Below are 19,127 nucleotides of genomic sequence, written 5' to 3' on the forward strand. Positions count from 1 at the left end.
ATCAGGAGTTATGAAGCCAATCTAAATGTGTTAACCCTTTAAAAATGTGTAGTTACATGTCGATGCATGTATAAGCATGTGTCGGTCTAGATGTGCATGTGTATGGGCATGTGTGTAAAGGTTAGCATTTATAATCGCTAAACTATTGATACTAATATTACTGTTTTGATTATTTACAATGTATTTTCTGATGTCGATTTAAATGTCAAGGATCGTTCTGTTTTGTTGAAAAATGCAAAATAAAAAGTGGATGAACTGCAAATCAAAGTTAGTGACTCTTTCTAAAATATTGTTGAAGTCCCACTGATATCTTGAATAATACTTGTTGGTGTCTCTGTGTGTGATGACTGCATTTTGATGTATCTGCATTTTGTTCTCAGGTCTTACTTCCTGAGTAAATACATCTTAACTACCAGCATCCTGGAGCTGCTGTAACCATTCAGTCAACTGAGTCACATTATATTTAAACAGACTTGGTCAGAGGGGGTCTATTTTCAATACAAAACATTCAGTTTTCACCAAGCTACCAACACTGCACCCATCATGGCCTCATTTGCACGAAACTCCTCTCAGCACCTCGGCCCTGTTTGCGCCACACACACACACACACACACACACACACACACACACTGCAAACCAACAAGGAAGACACATTTCAAGGTCAGGAAAGCAGCAACATGACAGCAAAGCTTGGGCTAGTCTTTGCAATACCACATAAATAGTGGATGTTTTTAAATTAGACTTTTTTTTATATTTATTTTTATACAATAGCGGGAGAGAAATAAATTAATAAATGAATGAATACAATCATTCGGTATTTCCCCTTCAGAATGTTATTCCTGGGCGAGCGGAGAAGCCTTTTAGAAAACTACATTACTAACTCTGGGCTGCACTGCATTTAATAATAAAACAAACTGGGGGAAAAAAAAAACTATAATTGAACAGTGAGTGGTCAAAGAGCAGAGACGGCCCTACAGGAGGAAAGAGCCAAGTTAATTTATGAGCAGAAATCCTATTAGCATGTGTCTAGTGGCATAAAGCCATCAGAAATAAACAGAGAGAAGAAAGCTCAATTTAAAATGAAATGCAGCGTGTGAGGGGAAAAAGGCAGACTCTCTCTCTCTCTCAAAGCTTCTCTCTTTATTACTCTCCTCCAAAAATCATCCCAATTACAGCGCTAATTTTAGCCTCCAGTTGGTGTGCGTTTGTGTATTTTTACCTTTCCAATAGATAAGAGGCTTAATACAGCAGGCAGAGGTCGAACTAACTAACCTTTGTCGGCTTCACATAGCATATAAAACACAACATTGAGCTGGGTAAAGTGTGTGTGCGAGTGTGTGTGGGTGTGTTTGTGTGCTAGAAAGAAAGAGAAGAAGAGCAGGAGATGTAGCAGCATGCTCTCCCAAAAACGTGTGTGGAACTGTGTGAGAGAGAAGACGACAGCTTGCACAAAAATCCCTACATTTGCGATCGTGTGTGTGCGTTTGAGCTTAGCGCATTATGTTGCGCCGTGTTTTTTTTCAAGTGTACACAACTGCCAAAATGTCATTCCAGTAACACAACGATCATCAAAGCCTGCGCCATCTATCCTAAAGACCATCTAGCGATATTCATAAAGAGCATAACAGATAACAGCCTTGTCATGTTAGCTCCTCCATAATCCAGACGTCTAGCCTTTCATCTACACCTCTGTCTGTCTGTGTGTGTGTGTGTGTGATGATCATATATGCTCCTGTTGTTAAGGCTTATCACTGAGATCAGAGTGATGTCAAAACAACGGTGTGCTGGCAGGTGATGACACGTACACACAAGCGCACATTCACACGAGCATATCATCACTAAAAGAGTTCACATGTGCACACATCAAGATGACACAGCGAGCATCAAACACGACCGTGTGTCATCAGCAAGGACACACGTATTCATAGACGTGCACTATACATCTTTAGCAAGGGATGTCGTGCACACACACACACACACACACACACACACTCACACACACAGAGTTTCTCCCTCCAGACAGGTGTAGTAGAGTTAGTCCAGTTATTTGAGCTGTTGTAGCACAGCCAGCAACATCCTCAGTCTAATTACCTCTGGGACGCCAACATCACGCCAGTAGCAAAGCAGGTGTGTGTGTGTGTGTGTGTGTGTGTGTGTCTGTCTGTGTGTACGCATAGCGAAAGTGAGTCATGACTGTGTGTTTGGCACTTTAAATTGAAATGTATTTTGAGACAGAAATGCTAATTAAAACCGTGATCAATATTTCATAAACCACAGCTGATTTTCTTGTTAACAGCTTCTCTAGTTTGCACCCAAAGGTAAAAATGTGGGGCATATTTTTTGACAGGAGCTTCCCAATGTGGCATTTTATTACAAATAAAATGTCCACTGTGGTGCTCGTTTACAAACCATCACTGATACTGAGCTGATGAAAGGTTTTAACTGGGCTGATGTACACACCTGGAGATGCTGATGGGTAGGCGCCGTAACAAGGAAGTGATGTTTTAGAGGTGGGGACATGGCACTTGAAATAAGATCAGCGATGGCCAACATGGCAAAGGGAAAACTTCCATGAGATCAGCAGCAGCCTGACACCCGGTTCAATCAATAGCTTGTTACTGCAGCGAATGTATTCCACCGAAAGAGCTGACACACACACACACACACACACACACACACACACACACACAGCCAGATGAACACCAGTGCATAAGAGTATGTGAGCATGCACACAGGACAAACACATGTGACAGAAAGAAAACGTGTGCATTGGAGCAGACGAGTGGACACACACACATCTATGGGGTGAAAAGGCTAAAAAACGAAATCCCTGGAAACAATGTGTTTTATAACTGTACTTTGCCTTCTGAAACATGCTAATTTCCAAGGTCTCCAGTAAACAAATAGCTCGCAGCATTTCAGGTTTATGTCCTAAACTCAGTCAGCCTGGAGGAGAGCAAGAATTTGAAAAAATAAAAAGCAAAGAGAGGATGGAAGGGGAGATATATATTATACTATACTAATATACAGAGAGAGACTTACGCAGGAAATGAAAGTTTAGATTTGTTCTTTCATCTGCCGAGATAGGCTTCATGGCAAAAACCTGTTTTAGCAATTGGATCTGTCGTTTTATTTTCATGGAGGTGGTCTCATTGTGCTAAATATCTTACACACAGTGCATGGGTGTGCATATGAAGTAAAGAGGTCAAAGTTCAGGAAATCTGATGTTACACTGTAAACAATGAAAGATTGAGTGGGACAGCAGTGCGGAGACAAGACACAAACTTTAGACACCCTGGCTGAAAAGTTGTATTTCTGAAGGAGGCTAAAGTGAGTTTTCAGTCCATAACAGCAGATGCTGAGCGACTCTGCAGCTCTGACCGGACTTTTAAGTTTGTTACTTCACAGTAAACAAGGTAAAGTGTGTGTGCAGTGTTTGCAGCAGCTGTCCACCACTGACTGCTTGATGAAGAGAAACATTTGAGTCGGGTTCTGAAAAAGCACTAGTTGACACATGTATGCCTCCACTAGATCTAAGAGCAGATTTACGATCAAAGGGGTTTTCTGAAGATGTTTTTTTGTTGTTTTTTTTAACTTCTGCAGCAACGTGAAATGCATGCTGGGAAACATGCATGCTGGGAAACAGTTTTAACCCCATTTAATATCACTTTTAATCACTTCTACTACAATTAATGAATACAGCTTCTGCTCGGCTCTATTTGAACATTTGACATGAACATCTCCCCGGCGGGATCAGGTGACCTTTGACCTTCCCCTGCAGCGGGTCATGGTCGTTGCGCAATGGGTTCGTGCAGATACAGAAAAAGGTACAAACTAGGGGACACACAAGCCCACTTCAAACGCACATCCACTTCTATTTCTACTTCCACTTCAGATTACACTCACAACAGAGAGAGAGAGAGACACACACACACACACACACACACACACACACACACGCACAAAATCCTTTTTGTTGGAGCCTTTGTTTTGCCGTTTCTACCTTTTCCCTGGCTGAGGGTTTGAAAGTGATTACCGATGCGGTCCACTTCATTAGCATGAGAACAAAAACAGCGTGGGGAACACATTATCACTTCACAGAGAAAGACTGAGAGCTGTCTGCCTGTTTGTTTACGCCGTTGCGTTCGGACATTTTCTACCAGCGCCGGCGCTGCCGTCTCACGAGGAACGGCATTTTCTGCAGTAGGAAGCAGCCGAGCCGGGAGGGGCAGGGGGGAAAGAAAACACAAACGGATAAAGATGCAGACAGAGGAAGAGGTATTCTCTGATATGTGTTATGCAAAACCAAGTGCATGCATCAGTCACAGTGCACATAAGCCGTGCATATTCAGATGCACGTAACCAAAAGATGTTCTCGCCTGCTGCCCCTTTTACTTTCTCTACAATTGAAACTTGTTTATCATGTCATTACGTATGCAGCAGACAGTGGCTCGATTTACACTGAAAAATAGGCAGAGATAAGTTTTAAAACGCCTAATTATATTTCCTCCAGTGACTGTGTTTACATTCCTCCATTTACTTTCTGATACATAGCAACAATGGGCAACGCACTCGGTATAACTGGAGTAGCATCCAGGTAATCTAAATTTTGTCTCATCTCGTTAGACGACAGCCTTGTACTCACGTTCTTTCATTCACAGTGATTAGGGAGCAGTGATTGTGGTGAGAAAAGATGATCGTCGGTGGAAATGACTTTGCTCCATGTGTTACTGAAAAAGAGAAGGCTTTCCCTTGCAAGCAATCTCCACCGGCATCAGAAACTTGGAGGGAAAGAGGTAAGACAGACACAAACTGAGCAGCACATTTCGTGTAAGCCTCCACATAGTGTCTGTCCTCAGCCCAGAGGAACACGTCAGCGATCCTGTAGCCTCTGACATAGCTACCAAGGCTAAGCTCATAGGCTCTGCAGCTAGGCTGTAACCCTGAAACACAGACCAATGCAGGTAGACGGATACAGAGTACGATGCTCAGACTAGAGTGGAGGATTTCTTAGACTGTGGGGACTCCAGCCTCGAAAACCCAGAGGGAGACTAATGACAGTTGTTTTAGGGTCTGCAATGTATGAAAAGATATGGTAGTAGAGAGTAAAATCAAAATATTGATTTTCTGATGTAATACAGTAAAATGAAATAATTCCATGTTTTGCCAGGGGCCCTCTGGAGGCATATCAAGGAGGCGTGGGAGACCCTGAACCAGGATATGAGAACCATTGGCCTTGTAAACTTCCATTTTAAGCCTTAATCCTTATCCTTCATCCATCCATCCCTCGCTCCTCTCCCTCTCTCCTCAGCCTGCAGGGAGATGTGCAAGCTGAAAGGAGAGAAATATAGAGCAAACAAGAATGTAACGCTCCAGAAAAAGCTATTTGGAGCTGGTTGACCCCGGGGTCAGCTGGCTGGCTGGCTTCCTGGTTAAAAGGGATTGGTGGGAAATGGAGGTAGCGTCGGTTAGCCAATCCCAACGTGCGGAGGGGAAATCAATGAGGTCCCACGGAAAATGTCAGCCGGGACTGACCTTTTGGAGACTACAGCCTCCTGAGTCAGAGAGGAGAGGAGCAGAGGAGCAGAGGAGGAGGAGGACAGGAAATAAGAGGGGATGAGGTCAAAAGGACAGAAGGAATCAGGATGGAAAAAGATGGTGAAGAATAGAAAAGAGAGGAGGGACGAGGAGAAATTAGAAAAGGACAGAGGTGAGACGGAGAGTAAAGGAAATAGGAGAAACGGAAGACCGGAGGACTTCAGGCTAAAAGTCAAAACACATTTTTTTTAGAGGTATAGAAGAATATTAGGCACTTGATTGACAGTTTGGTTTATGATTTCACTTGACAATATTACCGAATATAATCATTTGAAATGTATATTTTACCTTCATTTTATTATTATGTATATGATATTATGTTATTTGTTTTTTAGTTTGCTATTATATGGAGTTATCTATATTTTTCCAAGACTTGTTTTTTTCCCAAACCACATTTTGTTCTCAGACAATGAAGGAGGCTACGAGTAAACTAATGTAATCACTGCTGTGATTTTAAGTGTCGGTAATTACACTGTAAAAAGGTGATGTGGATGCACCTTTAGAGCAACGATTTAGGACTTCCCTCGCCTGTCTCTGATCATCATTCTGTATTCTGATGCCAAGCTGTAACATTTCTCCACATAACAGAAGCATCGGTATGAGAGGAAATCATTTCAATGATTGAGAGCACGAGGTAGCAGGGAGTAAGAGAAAGACGGGGTGACCTTTACTGTCTCCTGGCCTGCCGCCTCGTCGTCTTAAACCAGCCTCTGTGAGACCCAGGAGGAGAAGGATATTCCCTTTCTTGAAGTCCAAATGTCTAATAGTGTATAGTATGTCTTTTCTGTCTTTATTTCCCAACATCTTTGAAACCCAGTATTCTTACATCATCTCCTTCCCAATGTCAGTCCATCCAGGAAAGAGGGAAGGAAGGCAAAACAAGATATCAAGGAAGGTTGGCCTTCCCTCTTTCCTCCATTCCATCCTTCCCTTTGTCCTCTCACTTTCTCAGGTCTTGTCTGAAACTGAGAGTGGAATGCAAAGTGCTGCGGACATTAATCTTGTTTGATTATCACGTGCAAAAGTCAACTGTGAATATCAGATATTGACTGCCATCAGCAGCTGCCAATTGCTACCAGTGGGTGACCTTTAGGTCAAATGCTCCAATAAGATCCCCAGAGTTCCTGTGCACGTGTGTATGTGCATAAACGTACACAAGAATCGATCTAATATGCATGCCTTTGCAGAAATATACCAAATATATACGTCAGTGTGATGTGCATAAACATACTCCTTACGGTACTAAATTTAAAGGAGGAGGAACATGTGAACATAATGCCATCATTCCAAGTTAGAGTGCAGCGGTGGGTCTTTCTCCCTCTTTCCATCTCAAACCCTGCTATCATTACTAACAAACACACACACACACACACACACACACACACACACACACACACACACACACACAAGCAGGCGTCTCTCTTTGAACTGAGTGCTGCAGTGCGTTCAAAGCAAAGACGAAGGCAAAAATACGGGGGTGGTGAGGGGAGAGAGAAGGACACTTCAAGGTGAATTTGATTTCCACATCATTTTAACCCCCCCTCCCTCAACACACACACACACACACACACGTTTATAAACACACAAGCAAGCCAAGCCAGCAAGTAAGCACATGCTTGCTGAGATACCGCCAAGCTGCCACTGATATAAATGCTTAGAGTGACTGACACACTAACAGTAGACAGTTCATTTGTCTATGTGTGTGTGTGTGTGTGTGTGTGTGTGTGCATACACAGTACAATCTGTGTCTTATACATATTTATGATTTTGCTCATAACAGAGGATCACCTTTAAACTTCTCCCTACTCCAAACTGTCTTGTTTGTATGTGTATGCGTGAGTGTGAGTGTGCATGCAACGTGTGTTTACAGAATATGCATATGAGTGTGTAGGAGCGAAATGACTCATGCAAAGTTGAACCGAACAGTGCAGAGTCTCGCAGTCGCTGGACAAAATATCACAACAACAATACATTCGGCGCAACAGAAACAAAATGCTATAACCCTGAGTGTGTGTGTTGCAAATGTGTCCGACCAATTAAAGCAATCAAGCCAATTGCAAACCGCCCACAGTGCTGCATATTGATAAGGCTAGGGAGAACAACATGGCCGCCTGGGCCACGGTGCCAAACTACTCCGACCCCCTGCGTCCACTTCTACCACCAACGCCAACCAACACCACGGCGTAAGCACTTTGCACCACTTAGTTTCGCTGCTGTCCACACACACACACACACACACACACACGAGCGCACACGCTCGACGCAAACGCCGGCTTGACAGTACGACAAATATTGCCTTCCACCCGGAACGAATGAGGTAACGGTAAAAAAAAAAAAAAAAAAAGGAATCAACGGCTCATTAGAAAGATAAAAACCTCCCAAAGCCCTGAGGGTGAAAGAGAAGTGGGCGGAAACAAGAAATGAAAAAGAAGAGAGAGAGAAAAAGACTTGAAAGACGACAAATCATAACAGCTGTAACTCAATTCTGAGGCTCTGCTAGAGACAACTCTTTCTCTCTCTCTCTTCATCGTTTTATCTCTCTGTCTCTCTTCTTGTCGTGGCCTCTTGGTAATTTTTTCCCCCACTAACCAATAAGCTATTATGTGGCAGTAATACAGCTGCTAATGGATTCACTGACCTGGGAGGAAGCACATGGCACGCCATTAGCCCGAATGCTATGCAAAGCTACCACAAGACTCTTTCAAAATTACCCCGACTGAGTGTGTTGGTGCATGTGTGTGTGTGCGTGTGTGTGCATGTGTGTGTGTGTGTGAGATACATGCTCTGTCTAAACAGGACTAATGTTCTTGTGATTCCGCTGATGAGCTTGGTGTTTGGCTGCGTAAATGGACATCTGTCTTTTGGTCAGAGGTGGAGGAAGTGGTGGAAGGTGGAAGTACTCAGATCATTGGTGGAGGACGTATAAGATGTATGCACCAAAAGGAATGCCATGTAATGTTAATGTTAATGTTAATATACTCCAAGCTTTACTAGTTAAATTAGTGTTGAATGTGTCCCTTTCAGTGCATTATTATTATGTATATTTTACTCTTGCATTTCTTTTATTGATGTGCACGTAGGAATTCCCATACAGGGCAAAGTCACATGGGTGACATGTTAGTGCTTAACAGATATTTCAAAAGAACTCGACTACATTATGGTGCTGTGTGCAAACACACAATTGACTCCATGACCCCTACAAAGGTCAAGAGTTTGTTTATTTGTTGTTGCACTGCTGCATATTTTTCAAAAACATATCTATATGATGTGGGCTCAGGGGGTCTTATCACATTATGAAATAATTAAAACAATAAAAATATACTCAGTCCATAGAGAAGCAACAATTAAACTCAATAAGAGTCAATTATAACAACTAAAGCATACTCAGAACACACAGAAACATTTCCAAGAATTAGAGCACATAAAGAATCCATTAAAAACAAGATGTTTTCTCTGAACAGAAGGGACATTGTTTCTTAATTTCTAGTGTGGTACATCCGTCAAGAGATGAAAGCATTATTATAACAGCACACACGTACACACACAAACACCGTGGAGGACGGGGGTTTTTTCATGCCGTGGAGGTCACAGGTTGCTGATATGTGAGGAGACCTCAATCACGCTGCTGGTGCACCAAACACACATGCACAGAGAGAGAGAGAGAGAAAGAGAGAGAGAGAGAGAGAGAGAGAGAGAGAGAGGATTTGTTTAATCGTCTGGCCAAACCAGACAGATGGTCGCACGCTTCTAAAAGAGCAGTGCGACTGGGAAAATGGGCCATCAGTGACCCTCGCGATGTGTGTGTGTGTGTGTGTGTGTGTGTGTGTGTGTGTGTGTGTGTGTGTGCTTATGCATGTATGACAGTGTTACAAAAGCAAATGTTACATTGTTTCAGTCCCATTGTAACCCACTGCCAAGCCCTGATAGTAATCTCGCTGGCAGGATGGTAAACAGTAGAAGTGGAGTGAACAACAGGCATCAGTCAAGGCTGAATACCAGGAGGAGAAAACCCCTCCACACCTCGATGCCTCCTTCCATCCCCGGCCAATAGCTTTCTCCCCGCCTTCCTCTTTCTGTCTCTACTTCTTTTCCCCTTTTGACTCTTCTGCAACAAGCAAAACAACACTGAAGCCCCCCCCCCTCACTTCCCCCCAGCTTATCAATCCATTAACACAGTAAACTTGGCCCACACACGCTCACCGACATACATGCTCATGCATGCAGACATAAAGTAAACCCTGTAGATAAAATGCGTACAATGCCGGGGTCACACGCTTTTGGAACATAAGTAATTAACACACTGTTGAACCGGTCTTTACATGAGAGGAGAGCTCAATTACATACGCACAGAGCAAAGGATCATGCACACAAATGCGCGCACACAAGTGTAACAACAAATATAAAGCACTTTGGCACGCACACACGCACTCTGGCGGGCGTCCAGGCCGAGTCTTGTTGCTTGCGTCTATAAAGCCCTGAGCAGCATATCGACGACTGTAATAACCGTGGCTAGCAGGAGAGAGCAGATTACAGCGGCAATCATAGGCGTGGACACACACACACACACACAGACCCACATCATCTCTTGTCAAATATCTTTTTCTTTTCATCACCGATGTAGATACACATTTCTGGGTCCATCCTATAGCTTGTATGAAGCAGCACTATTGTAGCAGTGGACAATCGAATGGAAACATCATCCTGTACACAAAGACACACAGTCAGTCAGTCAGGACCACAATTTGGACGCAAAACACACTCAGAAGGAATTATGGTCAAATCTCAAATATGATTGATTCTGCTGTAAACTGCAGGCTGCTAAATTAACGACGGGATGATGTGATTCTGTTGCCTTCACACCCACACACACACACATGCCATTCAATCTCACAAAGCCCAACTCAGACCGGAAAATTGTTCTTTAGAGGAACAGAGAGCAGGTGGACAACCAGTCAGTAAACCAGACAGCATATGAGTAAGCCAGTTAGGCAGCCAGGGTCTGTAATGGCAGCACAAGGCCACCGTTGGAAAATGAAAGTGGACGATATTGGAGTGGAGATTGGGGTCAGAACTATATGGCACAGGCCAAGGAGAGGACATTTGTGGAGAGGAGGGGACTAAAATACAAACAAAGAAAACCACAATAAGAAGTCCGCCTGTGTCTAATGAACAAATGCTTGTCTGTCCATTATGGGAAATGTAGAATTGAGCATTCATCACCAACATTAGAGATTAAAATAATGGATCTCTGACTCAGCTCCCCAAGTACTAACTTCTAACTAAATGTTTTACAAATTGTAGGTATTTTATTTGCTGTCGGTATAGTTTGAGATTTTGTAGATGCCAGTCTGTTCTCCAATCTAAAAAACATGGAGAATCAAACAAACACCACTGCCTGTGCGTTGTTGCAAAGATAATATTGCCTGAAAATAGATGTTAAAACAGGAATGAGTTGTGGACAAGCTGATAGATAAACTGTTGCAGATCATGGCATTTACAAATGCAGTGTATCAAAGAACATCGATCCACTAACTAGTAGACAGTCTAAACATGGCCGGTATTCAAACATTGCTCTACATATGAAACTATCCTGCAGCACAAAGTTAAATTAGACGCAGTGCCAGAACCACGTCACCACCACATAGTGTTGTACTGTATATGAACAATGAGTGTGACTTGCTGATGTAAACGCTGGTCATAATAAGTGTCAACATTGTGAACACACCACACCTGTACATACTATACTACACTTGTCTCCCCTTTGTTCCTCACATCCTTCAAATCATCCTTTTCTGTTCTCCTCTATTTCACCTCTCCTCATTTCTGCACTGTCCCCTCCCTCCTTTACTCTCATCCTCTTTCCCTTCCTCTCTCTCTCTCTCTCTCTCTCTCTCTCTCTCTGTCGGCCCCCACGACCAAGGAGAAGCGATTTGCAGCAGCAATCCGTCGCTAATTCTCGCTCAGCGTTCATGAAAAATGTATAGCAGGCAGACTGTAGGGAGATGCAGATTGGCGCTGGGCCCTCAGCGAGAGCCTGGCTCCTCTGCATTAATGGAACATTATTTTCAACCTCTCCATCCCTCCTCTCCATTTCCTCTCACCCTCCCTCCACCTTTTCATCTGTTTTATTATGGTCCTATCTATCTATCTATCTATCTATCTATCTATCTATCTATCTATCTATCTATCTATCTATCTATCTATCTATCTATCTATCTATCTATCTACTACCTTTATAAAATGCTCTTCTCCTCGATCTCAGAGTTTGAAACAAAAGCCATAAATATTCGAGGACTCAGTGGAATATTAGCAGCTCAAACAACCCAAACACAGCTATCTGCAATCTGAACAACCCAGTGTGTGTGTGCATATGCAAGTGATTTTGACACACGTAGTCGCTTCTGCATTTGCCTGTGAGCGCAGTGTGCAGCCAGCTAAACCTTCTCAAAGATAATAAGAGGAAAAACTTTATCTTAATCTTTAAAAGGCACGACGTGAAGTTTGAATCCAGCTGTGAAATGGGTCGTGTGTGTGTGTGTGTGTGTGTGTGTGTGTGTGTGAATGCATCTTAGCATGAATTCCCAGATATGTTCCTGTGTGCTTGTGTGTGTGGATGTGTTAAAAGCACAGGTATCTTATGAGAGTAGATTAATAACAGCACTGTAATACCATCAGGACTAGTCACAGTGTGTGCATCATGCATAATAAACCTCCCATGGAGTTTACACAAACACACACACACACACACACACACACACGCACACACGTTCTGTCACTATAGCAACACTGGCGGTGTTGCTGCCCCTAACTTCAAAGTCAGATGTAATTTCAGCCTCCCAGCAGCCAGAGGGAGCCATGGTGATGACAGAACATTCCCTTCTCTGATGGCTCCTTCCCCCCTCCATCCCTCTTTCGATTCCTTCGCTTTCCTTCGCCTGCGTTCCGCTGCTGCCTCCTTCCTTCCTTCCTCCCTCACTCACTCACTCCCCCGCCTGCCAAGCCGGCCTGCTGGGAGGCCAGGCATCCAAGACCAGACATAAAAATAAACCCAGAAAGGTTAGAAGTGGATGAAGCTCAGGAAAGAGGGAGTGAAATGGGAGTGGGGGGTGCACTAAGGGAGGAGGGAAGGAAAGTGGGAGGGAGATGGGAAGGAAAAGGAAAGAGGGAAAAGATGCAGTCTTTTACTTAATCCTTCCTTCTACAGCAAGTATACAAGGAAAGAAGAAAACATACATTTTCAAATGCAGCAACTGTCACTCAATATATATATATATATATATATATATATATATATATATATATATATATATATATATATATATATAAATACATATGTGTTACTCAATCCACATTGTTGAGGATGAGAAATCCTTTCACATTAATATTCTGAGAAATCCTTTGACAAGAGAATGTTCCCATGTCCAAACTACTAATGAATACAAAATAGATGTTTAAAATCTTCAGATTGGCTCAATAATATTTGAAGTCAATTTAACAGTTAATTTAAATATTAATATTGGAACAGAAAAATCACCATTAATAATGGGAGGCTTAGTGCCAGAAGGGCATATCTGGCAGTAATGGTTGCTGAAAATGAGATCCATCAAGTATGCACTTGAGGAGATCTATTTGGTGTTCTGGATCCAATATAGAGAGAGTTTTATCAAAAGCAAATCTAACAGATTGAAGTGAGGTGACGTCAAGACAGGATCTTCATCACATTTTAACAACAACATCGGATGTAACACCTTGAAAGTACAAGCCCAAATGGTAAAACACAGTTTGTCAGTTTGTTACTGATGTATATCCAACATCCTGATACAGCAGCTTTCACACTCTGTCACACCGCTGACTGTCCCGTGGTGGAATGGGGAGGACAGTTAGAGAGGTGTTGATGTGTGTTTTTTGTGTGTATCCCAAAAAACAAAAACAATAATACACACAGATTGCTGCTCCAAACACACACACACACACACACAAGGATGCATACACATGTACATGTATCAACAACGCACACAGTCATCGATTTTGCATTTACATCATCCATTAAATGTGCGTGTGTGTGTTTGTGTGCGTGTGTGTGTGTCTGTTTGTGTGTGTCTGTGTGCTGTTGTGTTAATGAAAACCCAACAGCAATAAGCTTCCTCACCATCACTGGCCTCTTTTGTAATCTGTTAGATGAAACAAGCTTTGACAAAAGCCACCAAGCCAGAGGAAGAGAACTGTTGGGCAAAGGATAAAAAAAGAGAGGGGAAACATTTCTCTCCTTCTAAGGTCAGTCATCACTCCCTTTCCTCCTCCTCCTCCTCCTCCTCCTCTCTTATCTCCCCCCTCTGTCTCTTCTCCTCTGTAGGAGAGGCTGGTGGAGAGGCGCCAGTGGAACCGGACTGGTGTTTTCTTAACCAAGTTCATCCCTCTCCATTTCCCCCCTCACTCTCAAATCATAAAGCCTGTCACACACCGGGGGTGTACGCATGTGTAAGCATAGGGGTAGGTAAGTGTGTAAGAGTAGTGCTCGGACAGAGTGCGTGCACTGCACACATGCACTCACACACACACACACACACTCTTCACTCTGCTGTGCTGGGCTTCAGTCAGCTAGCCTGTCAGGGGTGGATGGGTATAAACATGGCCTCCTCCTCATCCACAGCTGTGGAATTTCTCCCTCCTTCCTGTACCACGACTGCTCAACCTTGTGTTACCAGTCTGTTTTAACAACCCACACTGGCCAGCACAGTTCCCAGTAGGCAGAACAGTGTGTAGCCATCACATTTTGCCATAAGATACAACTAAAAGCCTTCAGGCAAAAACAATACTTCATTGATCCCCATAGGGAGATTCTTTTCTGGCATGTCTCACATCCACAGGGGATGAAGGTGGTGTGTCAGCTGATGAGGAGTGCTGGTAGGGATTCAGTGTCCTGCTAACGGACCCTTCAGCAGTGCAGATGCTTGTCAACATGGAGGTTCAGACTTGGATCTTCCAGCTAATGGCTGGCCTCTTTTCAGGTGGTCCCCATTTCAAACTGGACTTCTAGTGCTGCAGTCTAAAGTGTGTTTAGCCCTTTAAGCCCTAGCCCTAACCCTAATAACCCTAACCCCATTTATTGTTTGAGTTGTGTTTAGAGGTTGTACATCGGGATTATATATTATTGTAGCCCTGATTTTTATGTTTAATTTGATACCTAACATGTTTGCTTTTTTTGGGGGAGAGGGATTTATACCATGATTTTTTTCTTGATTTTCCTGATATAAAAGGGTCCCCCGATTGGGGGACGCTAGGGCTTAACAGGGCATTGCAGACGTTTAAGCTGCTAAGATATTAAAAACAAGCTACAAGTATTTAGAAAGTGCCTAATTAAAACAAGAGTGGCTGTGAATAGGGTTTCATATTTGATCAGGGTGGATGCTGAAGATGTGTTCAGATGAAGGACCCAGATACATTTTAGCTGCAGATCAATTTCACTTCATGTATGTCTGTCTTTTAAAGCCGTTGGGGAACAAATGGTTTGGCCCCAGCAAAAACACGTGTTCCCGGCTCTTGAGGATCAAACAACTACGCGTGTACATGAAACTGTGTGTGCGCGCTAAATGATTCATGAGGAGCAAATGAAAACAGGCTGGCATACAAGCGGAAAAATAGCCCGTCTGCATTTTAGATGAAGCCAGGGTCCCTGACTTGCAGTGTCATGATATCTGGGTCTGCGGTGGAAACATGTATTATATGTGAGCAAATTTGAGGAGTGTGCGAGGACCAATGTAAGAAATAGTTCCAGTTCGATACAGAAATCTCAAATCATACGGTGAATTATGGAATCCCGTGGAGCACATAGGGTCTAGCAACACATAAAGGGACAATGGATCAATCGCTCGTACTCATATTTGAGCGAATAGGTCTCCGGGTTTAGGACTGGCATGACCAGGAGCATTCCCCTATACCTCGGAGTGTGAAACTGGCTTCAGAGTAGCTGTCCTATTCTCAGAGCCGCAGTGTGTTCAGTGGCAGGGAGCTGCTGTGGCCTTCAGTGCTGCTGTCTGTTCTAAGAATAGGCAACAAGGTCCAGAACATCTCGTCTCTGAGTCTCCCCGCCTCCCCCACCTACCCTCCTTTTCTCTCTCCACATGCCGCAAAGAAAAAAAAAACATTTTTAGTATACAGGAAATTATATTCCTACAGGGAAATTGCACTTGGTGGGACGGCTAATGCATTTTGTCAGTTTAAACAGAGTCTTGAAATATATGCTGAATGATTTGCATCTTCAGTATGTAATCTTTTTGTATTTTAAACCATATGTCCAAGCCAATAGAGACATTTTTGTTTCTTTCTCCCTTGCATTTCTTTGCTTTCTTGACTCCCTCTGCCTCCTTTCCTCCTCTCCTCTCCTCCCCCGATGTGTGCACTAATGTGGAGGCTGAATCTAACCCTGCTGGATGACATTACTCTGTGCTGCCTGCTGGCCTGTCTGCCTGCCTGGGGACTCTAAAATAAAACACAACAGTGGGGAGAGCCAGAGTGAGAGCACATACTGTATAGGCAGCCTGACTGACATGCTCTGGTAGAGCACACACACACACAGAGGACAGAGTGTGTATCAAAGTGTGTGATGCGTGTGTGTTTGTGAGCAAAGAGTGTGGTAGTAGAGAGAGAGAGAGAGAGAGAGAGGGAGGGAGGGGAGCAGGCCTCTCCAGCTGTGCCCTGTCAATCATTCATGACCTAACACTTGGAATAACAGAGGAGGGCAAGGTGGACAGGAATGAGAGGGAAGAGGCAGCGAGGGGAGAGATAGCGTTTCAATTTTTTTTTTTTGTCTGATAGAAAATAAGTCAAGGAGGGGCAAATGAGCACTGAAAGACATACACAAATATTTTTCTCCATGTGTGTCTGTGTGTGTGTGTGCTAGTGTGAATAACATGTCGCTGGCGGAACCCCAGAGCCTGAATTCAACATCCCTCACCCTGAACAAGTGACAAAAAGATAACCACGTTTCACTTCACCGCTTCACTCCCTCTCTCGCCTCTCTTACTCATTGTCTTTCCCATCCTGCTCTTCACCACAACCCCCCTCCCCCATCCATCCCCATCTCACCTCACCCTCCCTCCCTCCCCCAGCTCTCTCTCTCTCTGTCTTTCCACATGGCTGGCCATCCTCTCCCATGTCCCAGAGGATGGGAGGCTGTGCGGCAGCTTGGCAGGCTGTCAGGGGAGCACCGGAGAGCAGGGAACATGTAGTGACTGGAACGGGGGTGGCGTTGGGTTGGAGAGGGGGGTGGGAGGGTCAGTGGGTATGAAAGTCCTGGCTCCTCATCTCACTGTGGTACTGGAAGAACTGCCTCTGCTTAGTGATGTTAGGCAAAAGATGCAAAGGGGAGAGGTAAACACAGAGCTCTCACTCTCTATTCTCAGGGGCCACAAAAGTCCCCGCCATCAGATAGCAACATGTCTTCCTGAGCCAATCATGTTGTGCAGCTCTGTGGCCAACCTGGCATGTCACCTTTTATTGACATCCCTGCCGTGGGGAAATGGGGGGTAATTTCCAAAATGACAACTGGACGAAGAGAAGCTACATTTCTCTTTCAGCTTTCTGCGAAGCTGAAACAGTGACGCCTGAGGTTTCTCAAGGGTAACATTACATTTCTGTATTTGTGTTACTCTCACTGTGTGATGTGCACAAAGGGGGAGAAAATAAATTGGGCCGATTGGTGACTTTTCTCAAAAGTCTCCCCACCGAGGGGTTCATCTTCTCAATATGATCTTTGCTAAAAAACAGAGCCAACAAGCTGAAAATACTGTACAAGCAATAGTGTAGCGGTAATGCTACCCCTAGCATTACCACTGGAAGGCAGCTGGTGACTGCCGGGTCAGTTTTTAAAACGATCCGCTGAAAAAGCTGCTGGAAAACATTAAAATAACTGCTGACAAAAAGAGGCAGGTAAAAAAACTAAGAGGTATACAATGAAAACATTCACTCATTCAGTCATTAACACAGAAAAGCCACAGAGTTCAATGTTAATGCCCTACTTGAACACAATAGGACCCGGGAATGTAGATAGACGGTCAACACTAACAGCACCGCTAATGCTACTCGAACTAGCTTGCGCTCTTACTTTGTGCCTTTCTAATAGGAAAGTACTGATGGTGATTGCATACGAACAGATACAGATACTGTACAATGATATGGAATATAAGGCGTGCTGTATCTCCAATGCATTACATTTTAAAAGACCCATGGGGCACTGTGACTTGCATTTGAGATAAGTTACTAAAGCACTTTTTTTTCCCTTTGGTCTCCCTTCAAAAAATCCCGCCACATCACACAGCCGACTCGTCCCAAAACAACAACATGACACTTTGCCGACCCTCGCTCCCTCCCTCCTGACAGAGAGAAAGGGAGAAGAAAAGATGACAGCAGCTTTAGATCTGACATCAAACGGCGGCGAGAGAGTGAGAAAAAGAGAGGGGGAGAAGAAAAAAACTGGTTACATCTCTGCAGTGACAGCTTGCTGGAAGAGCCAGGCAAACGCCGAGCAATTTCCCTCCCCTTCTCTCTCTCTCCTCTTCTATCTACCCATCTCTCCCTCTCTGTGTGTCTCTCTCTCATCAAAACTTGCCGCCGATTAGGATCTCGGCGAGCCATGTGCTTTGGAAGGGATGCGAAAACACACGGAGAACCCAAGGGGTAAAACGCCAGGATTAAAGTGGCGAGGGAATATGGGGCGGTATCGGCCGTGGTTCAAACAGATCGGCCCCCGCGACGGCGGCGGCTCGCCTCGGCTTGCTCTCATGCTCCGGATTCACACACTGATACATCAAGGCCATTTCTCATTATAGCACGAGGGTGAAAAAAAAAAAAAAAAAAGCTTTCATGATGCTACTTTAGAGGGAAAGACAGAAAGGAAAAGGGAAGAGGGGGGAGGGGTAAAGAGTGTGGGAGAATGAAGATGAAATGAAAGAAAAAATGGCAAGATAAAGCAGATGACATACTACTAGTATGTTATGGAGGATAAAACTCAAAGCAGAGTCACGGCCAATGAACACAGACTTTAAAGGTAGTCTATGGGAAATAGTATGGCTTAATTACAGTTTGTACACTTAATATTAGTCTTCCTAGCAGTTCATTCCTCCACTCCTGAGTATCTGGTAAATTAAACGGCACACACACCTCAAGCAGTGCCAATATTTGCGACCATTTGCAAATGTCTATTTATTCTATTCTTGAAAGTGCTGAGGAGCTGTGAGGGAAGAAATGATAGAGAGAGAGAGAGAGAGAAAAAAACGATTAGTTTAGCCAAAAAACTGGAGCAGCCCACATATCTCTCTCCCCTCACCGATCGGCCTGGCCTCACCATTTCTTCTCAATTACTCCTCCAGTCAACCTGCTTAACGATTTTTTAGCTCGCCCAAAATGCCAAAAGCGTGTGGGTTTGGATGTGTGACTGCGTGCATTAGCAAGAAGCTCTGTGTCCGTGCATATGCTTTTTCGGCATATGTGTGGGCGCATGTGTGCGAGCGAGAGCGCCGACGCTGCGACCA

The 19,127-nt window shown here is 43.9% G+C and overlaps 1 protein-coding gene across 1 annotated transcript in view; it reads right to left on the minus strand.

The window, feature by feature from the left end:
* The window catches only part of arid1b (AT-rich interactive domain 1B), a gene marked incomplete at both ends in the record, with an annotated part of 155,745 nt that overhangs the window by 82,506 nt on the left and 54,112 nt on the right, over positions 1-19,127 (minus strand). The gene's annotated exons all lie outside the window — the stretch shown is intronic.

Source organism: Taurulus bubalis (assembly GCF_910589615.1).
Source record: "Taurulus bubalis genome assembly, chromosome: 4".
In the NCBI taxonomy this organism is placed as follows: Eukaryota; Metazoa; Chordata; class Actinopteri; order Perciformes; family Cottidae; genus Taurulus; species Taurulus bubalis.